Source organism: Sinocyclocheilus grahami, unplaced genomic scaffold, assembly GCF_001515645.1.
Source record: "Sinocyclocheilus grahami isolate Dianchi unplaced genomic scaffold, SAMN03320097.WGS_v1.1 scaffold1375.1, whole genome shotgun sequence".
In the NCBI taxonomy this organism is placed as follows: domain Eukaryota; kingdom Metazoa; phylum Chordata; class Actinopteri; order Cypriniformes; family Cyprinidae; genus Sinocyclocheilus; species Sinocyclocheilus grahami.
The window spans coordinates 231,239-238,934 of NW_015506554.1; positions in this window are offsets into that span (position 1 = coordinate 231,239).

Here is a 7,696-nt window from a genome sequence, read left to right on the forward strand (position 1 = left end):
ATATTACTTCTTGCAAGATTTCATATTCACCGCAGTAAATTCATGCATCAAAATCCATTATTATTTTTGAAAAAGAGGTTCAACAGTGTATGCTAGAGATGAACATCCAATTTAAAGAAGACTTTTCAAAGAAAAATCGCGAAGCTCGTGCTAAGTTGTGGCCAAAACCAGAAAAAAATGTGAAGAGAGCCTTTCAAAAAGGAGGCTATGCACACTGATGGACTCAGAGTTGACCCGTAACTGCTGATCCCATGCACTAAGGCAGGGGTGTCAAACTCAATTCCTGGAGGGCCGGAGCCCTGCAGAGTTTTGTTCCAACCCTGCTCCAACACACACCATGTAGTTTTCAAATAAGCCTGAAGGACTTGATTAGTTGGATCAGGTGTTTAATTAGGGTTGAATCTAAAGTCTGCAGGACTCCGGGCCTCCAGGAATTGAGTTTGACATCCCTGCACTAAGGAAACACTCGGGCTCCTGTTAAAGTATCCAATGTTTGCTGCATATCAGATGGAAATAATCCGATAAAACCATATAAAAAAGGTTTAACATTGCATAAACCAACTTTCTCTCACTGGGAAAGAAGCTTTGCAGCATATGTGGGCTTGCTTTCTCTTCATTTGCTCAGAAGCACTAACACAGCATTAGTGCTCATAGCGCTAAATTAAGCAGGCTGTGCATTCAAGACCTAACATGACTTGCTGTGTCTAGAACCTGTAACACAGTGAAAAGACTCTTTCTGCATTGCAAATACGATTTCATAAGTTAAAAACATCCTTCATGTGGGCAACTATCTAACCAACTAGCAGACTTTTAAGAGTGGGAATGCATTGGCCGAATCATTGCATTTGGTTGGCTAAAAGAGAAGTACCTGCCTGTAAAAATAGCACCTGTAATGCTGGAAAAGGCAGCCCATGGATGTGTCACAACAAGTCTTGTGGACTGCTTTCTCAGATATAGAATCAGACGGGGTGATCCTAGAATCATGCCATTCACATTTTGAAGATGTGGAAAAAGAAGAGTTGTTTGAGGTCATGGATCATCATAACTGTCGAAGAGTCCCAACAGCAGATCTTATCAAGCAGCTCTTGGAGGAGATGGCACATCAGAAGCTGATTCAAGAACCTGCGTTTGTGATAGAGCAGTGGCATGTGCTTGCACCTATGAGAACTGAGCTCCAGGACATTGCAGCTGCCTATGATGAACTCCAACAGACATCAAGAAAGGTCATGAAATCAATGGCTTACTCTGCTACGATGAATGTACAACTAAAATACACTGACAGTTATCTAAGTACATTTCTTAGAGAATCAGATTAACAACACCTCTTCCTTCGGTTTTGCACCGGGTCAGATTTGTTCCTGGTAAAGGACATCACTGTTAGCTTCACACAATTGAAAGGCTTACAGAGACGACCCATTGCACACACATGTGACTGTAAGCTGGCGCTGCCTGTGAATTATGATAACTACCCCGAGTTTCGCCATGAAATTAACAAAACGATGGAGAGCAACAAATGGGTCATGGATAGTCTAGTACACTTAGACTTATTATTTGGGAAGGAACTGAAGTTAAGCTTAAACAACATAATTCATGTCAAAGCAAGCTGTGTTTTACATGTTCACATTTCCAAAGTTTCTGGGGGTTTTTTTGTTTTAGTTTTTTTTTTTTCAAATGCAATTTTGGAATATTATTTTAAACCAGAAAATTAAACCATTCCCTAGTTAAAACATATCCTGTTTGTCTTTACTACTGACCCATAGAATACGAATCTCAAATATTAAGTCTTCAGCAACACATTTTTCAGTTATGAGGTTCCAACTCACTGTTAATTAGCTCCCTACATGTTATGTTCAAGTCCACTGCTGAAAATACATCGTTTGTAAGGTTCAAATCATGCTCTGACATAAGATCAGCATGTGTTAAAAATGTCTTCCTCACATGGAAAGTCCTTGAAAACACACTCTTCTAAACAGAATTGAACCGTCTCCAGATGCACTGGATGCAGGTGGTCTGTGGCTCCATATAGATGAGACACTACATACATGATGGATGGTCGGCCTTGTGGTGACCGTGAGTTGTGGACGGGCCATATTCTGTGATTGTTCCAAGCTAAGACAATCTCATCAAGCTCTTCCTGTAAGGAAACATGTTTGAAACAGTTAGTAGATGTCTGGAAAGCTTTGTGTGTAGCAGGAGAATCACACAGAGCATGAATCATGGAACCAGGTAATCAAATCACAGAAAATGTGCAACGAAGAGAATTTTAAGATATTTTACATTATTTCCTAAAATTTACAAATATATCGAAACTTCATTTTTGATTAGTAATATGCATTGCTGAGAACTTAATTTGGACAACTTTAAAGGCAATTTTCTCAATATTTCAATTTTTTTGCACCCTCAGATTTCAGATTTTCAAATAGTTGTATCTCTGCCAAATATTGTCATATCCTAACAAGCCATACTTCAATGGAGAGTTTATTTATTTATTTATATATTTATTATTTATAAATCTCAATTTGAAAGAATTGACCCTTATGAATGGTTTTGTGCTCCAAGGTCACAAATATGATTTATAACATTAAAAATACACTAATTGAGCTAGGACGTTAATAATAGGTGAGCCAAGTTACAATTTCATGTTAGACTATAGGTGACATCTGGTGGACACTTGGGGAAGTGACAGACAAAATTTTGTGACATTTACCGTTTTTTTCAATTGCTTACACACATTTTCAAGACTTTGCCTCTTTTTTTTTTTTTTTACTTTACACACAAATCCAAGAATTTCACACGCAAAATGCCTCACATCTCTTGCAAAATGAAGCACTGCATTCAAAATATCACAAACACATCTCAAAAGCAAACATTTGCAAGCACCTTTGCCATAATATTAATTCCTGTTAGATTTTTGTGTGTTACATTGAGAATTGAGTGTTGTGTTTTGCAAAAAGTGTTTCATGACATTGAAAACTGAGTCAAAGGCAGAGAATTAGTGGTTAGTGGTTCTGCTGTTTGTGTCAAGTTTCAGAAATTGTTTGAAGTAAAGATTTTGTGTGTGAAAAAAACTAATCTGTAATCATCTTGCACAACGCTTGTTAGCAATTGAAAAAAAAAAACTGTAAAAATTTAAAAAACATAGGCTTACTTAGTCCATTGATTGTGTTTTACACTACAGTTTCTTTTGAAGCTTCTCTACATTTTTTTTTTGTTGGGTTTAGTAAATGCATGTATTTTGTTTATTTTGCTGCAGAAAGGGGGGAAGACAGAGACAGAATTGCTGCAGTAAAGGCTTTATTTGCAACATAAGAAAAACAACAAAGAAAAAAAGAATGCAAGAAAACAAAAAAAAATGCAATATAGCTGTCATTTATTATGTGAAAATGCAAAATATATAAAAACAAAAAAAGTCATCTAATCTGCCCGGTCTTCTGTGTTTGGCCACATGTTCTCATCCATATTACACCTGATATCTTCTCTGGCAAGGCATATTGGGAAGAATCTTTTGGTATGCCTTATCCTTCCTGGTATTGTTCAGCTGTGATGTCTTGGCATGCAACATCCATTGCACCCTGGAGGGACATTTGGCCCTGTGGACGATGGTCACAAACCTTCCATCTCCAGGCTCAGAAAAACTCCTCAATGGGGTTGAGGAAAGGGGAGTAAGGGGCCAGGAAAAGAGACCATTCTCGAATGGGTGTCAAACCAGGCTCTGACTGCAAGGGAATGGTGGAATGCCACATTGTTCCATGTGATCACATATATTGGCAAGTTGTCTCCCACCTGTTCCCTTTCTCTGGCACCAGTCTTTGGTACAGATCTTTTAAAATCTCACATTTATGCAGGAGTGCACTTTTCCACACAAGATCAACCCAAAGAGGTCCTCTTTTACTGTAGAGATGTGGAGGAAAACCCCCCACTGTTTTTCCCAAAATAACCACAAGATAAATTCAAGACAATTTTTTATTGCAACTATGGACTACGTTGACAAGAGTGATGTAGACGTTTTCACCATGAAGCTTACACTGGTGATGTACCGGAGAGAAAACGGATTTCACAGTAAATGATCTCATTTTCAGCAGTAAGGAAAAAAAATGTTTTAAAGCTTGTTGTTTTATTTTTTCCTTCATTCAAAGCGGGGTTGCACCTTACTCTGAAGGGTTCTCGGCATAGGCAAGACATCGGGTATGTTAAGGGGTGGGTAATGTTGGGACTTTCATATTCTCTGTCCAATTATTTCACACAATGGTATATGCATTAGCTGGGTATATACCTGCGCTATGCAGAATAACATAATGCAGTCTGAGAAGGGGAGACAATTTACTGTGGTCACTTGGAATGTTAAAGGACTGAATTAACCAGTCAAAAGGGGGTAAGGTGCTGGCACATTTAAAATCACTATCAAGTGATGTAATTTTTCTTCAAGAAACGCACCTAAATAAAAATGAATATATTAAGCTAAGGTGTAGGTGGATTGGTCAAATGTACCATGCTACATGCGCAGTTAGGTCAAGAGGAGTGGCCATTCTCTTCAGAAAACACCGTTTATTCGTCAATTTTTGCGGATAAAGAGGGAAGGTACTTAATAATAGTTGGAGAACTGTACTCCTTACCCATAACATTGGTAAATATTTATGGACCTAATACGGACTCGCCCTCATTTTATAAACATGTTTTCGCTCAGATCCCTGATATTTTGCATACTAATTTACTTGTTGGGGGGGATCTAAATTTAGTTTTGGATCCATATTTAGATCGTTCTGGAATTTGTATGTTCAAATTCCAGTATTTTTCTGAAAGAATATTGTAATGTAACTCCAATCTGTTTGATATTTGGATAATTTTTAATCCACAGGACAGAGCATACTCTTTTCATTCTAATGTTCATAATGTATATACACGAATAGATTACTACTTGGTAGATGCTAAATTGATGCCACTCACTAGTAAATTCATGTATTATGACATAGTGATCTCAGATATATTCTAGCATGCCTCAATGTGATAAGATATGGAGACTTGACCCACAGCTCCTAAAGCAACCAAAGTTTTGTGACTTTGTAAGAGAACAAATCTAATTTTTCTCTGAGATGAATGATCGCCCTGAAACATCCCCCTTAATACTTCGGGAGACTATGAATACTTATATCAGGGGTTGTATTATTTCTTACCAGGCCGCAAGAAAGAAAAGAAAAAGGGCTAAATTGGTAGAGCTGGAACAGCAAATAAATTGTTTAGATAAAGGAAATGCTGTACATCCATCCATAGAGACTTATAAGAAAATACTTTCATTAAGATTGAAATATAATCAGATACTTTCAGATCATATCATCAGAGGATTCCTATTTTTTGAATTTGGTGACAAACCCCACAAGCCGCTGGCAAGACAAATTAGAAAAATAGAAAGTGATCGAACCATAAGTAAAGTCGTCAGAAAATGGTGAAATTTTAACATCACATAATGAAATCAATGAGAGATTCAAACAATTCTACAAAGAATTATACTCTTCTAGGTCCTTAAATGATGATCTAGTTGTCAAAAACTTTAGTCCAGGAAGATCGTAATGCCCTCAATGCTGAGCTCTCAGTTTCAGAAATATTAGATACTATCAAGACAATGAAATATGGGAAAGCCCCTGGCCCAGACAGCTATTCCAGTGAGTTTTATAAAGAATTTGGCGATCTGCTCTCACCTCATCTATTCAAAATGTACACTCAAGCATATAATTTTGGCAGGTTACCTCCCACTTTAAATAAAGCCATCATAACAGTCTTACCTAAGAAAGGGAAGGATCCAGTAGAAGTAAGTAGCTATAGGCCAATACAACTTTTGCCATGTGACCAAAAAAATCCTGGCTAAGGCTTTATCTATTAGACTTAGTTCTGTAATGGACAAACAAAAATTTGAAATTGGCAATAATTTTGCAAAGTGGATAAGAATTCTCTATCATAAGCCATGTGCAAGGATTCTTACTAATATAATTCTTTCTCCTCCTTTCTGTCAATATAGAGGTTCTAGACAGGGCTGCTCACTATCCCCTCTACTCTTCCCCTGGCCCTTGAGCCCCTTGCACAGTCTATTCGCTCTAAGTCCAACATACATGGATATAGCACAAAAAATACAGTAAGCAAAATATCATTATAAGCTGATGATATCATGTTATATATCACTAAACCTCAGTCTACTATTTCAATAATCTTAGAAACGGTCTGTCATTACGGTACATTTTCAGGTTACAGGGTCAACTGGTCTAAGAGCGAATTAATGCCTATAAAGGTCAGAGATATTTTCGCTCTCCAAACCTTCCCATTTAAAATAACGCAATATAAACTTACATATTTAGGAATTGAGGTCACAAAAGATTTTCAGTCATTATTTAAAGCTAATTTCCCCCCTCTAGTGACTAAACTGCAAAATAATATTCAGTTCTTGAGATCCCTGCTTATTTTTTTAATAGGAAGGGTTAATATTATTAAAATGATCTTTCTCCCACAAATTCTTTATCTTTTTCAAAACATCCCAATATTTTTACCAAAGATTTTTTTTTAACTAGATTCCATTATTCCATCCCTTTTTGTGGGATTACAAAGCCCATAGAATAAGTAAAGTACACCTTTGTAAATCTAAAACTGTTGGTGGAATGGCACTTCCCAATTTTTCCCTTTACTACTATGCTTGTGCTCTTCAGACTATCATAATGTGGCTAGACCATACTGTAGCACACTCAACTTGGATCCAAATGGAAAGAGACGTATGTAGACCATATGATATTAGTGCAGTCATACTGTCTCCTATAAAGATGGACAAGTCAGTATATAACCATAACTGTATAATTCGTATTTGCAATAAAGCCATTGTCTTTCCTTTTACCAATCAGTGGGAACCCTTCATTTATCCCTTCTACTATGGATGCAAAATGGAGGGACAAGTCTTCAGACTATTGGAAACCTATTCATAGATGGCACTTTTGCCTCCTTTAGACAGCTACAGGATCAATATGGTTTGCATGCAAGTAACTTTTTTAGATATTTGCAGATTAGGGATTACTTAAGAAAGCACATACTCTGTTTTAATGAGGCTACTCCTGCTAGTTTGGATGATCTCTTGGCTTGGAGGTGGGGTCAGTCATCTGATATCTTTACTGTACAACTCATTGTTGTCAAAGAACTAACCTTCTACAGAGAGTTTAAAATTGCAGTGGGAGCAAGAATTGGGGGAGGAGATATGTTCAGAATCCTGGGCTGATGCACTAGAGAATATTCATACATGCTCTGTCAACTCTAGGCATTGCCTTATTCAATTTAAGATTATCCATCGACTCCATTATACTCAAACAAAATTACATAGACCTTTTCCAGATGTCTCCCCATATTGTGACAAATGTCAGACTGATATGGCCACTCCCTTGCATAGTTGTTCTTTGTTCTAAATTAATCTCATTCTGTACACCAGGTGTATTTAAAACTCTGTCAGATATTTTACACAGTGTATTAGAGCCCGACCCACTTCTTGTGATATTTGGAATTTCTGATAAAATCATGTCACAAAAAATCTGAACAGTTGCTGTCCTATGGACTTATTGTGGCAAAGAAACATCCTAAGGTATTGGAAAACGACAGAAACTCCATCAGCTAAACTTTGGTTGGAAGAAATGATTAAAGTACTACATTTGGAAAAAATTTGATTCCTGTTGGT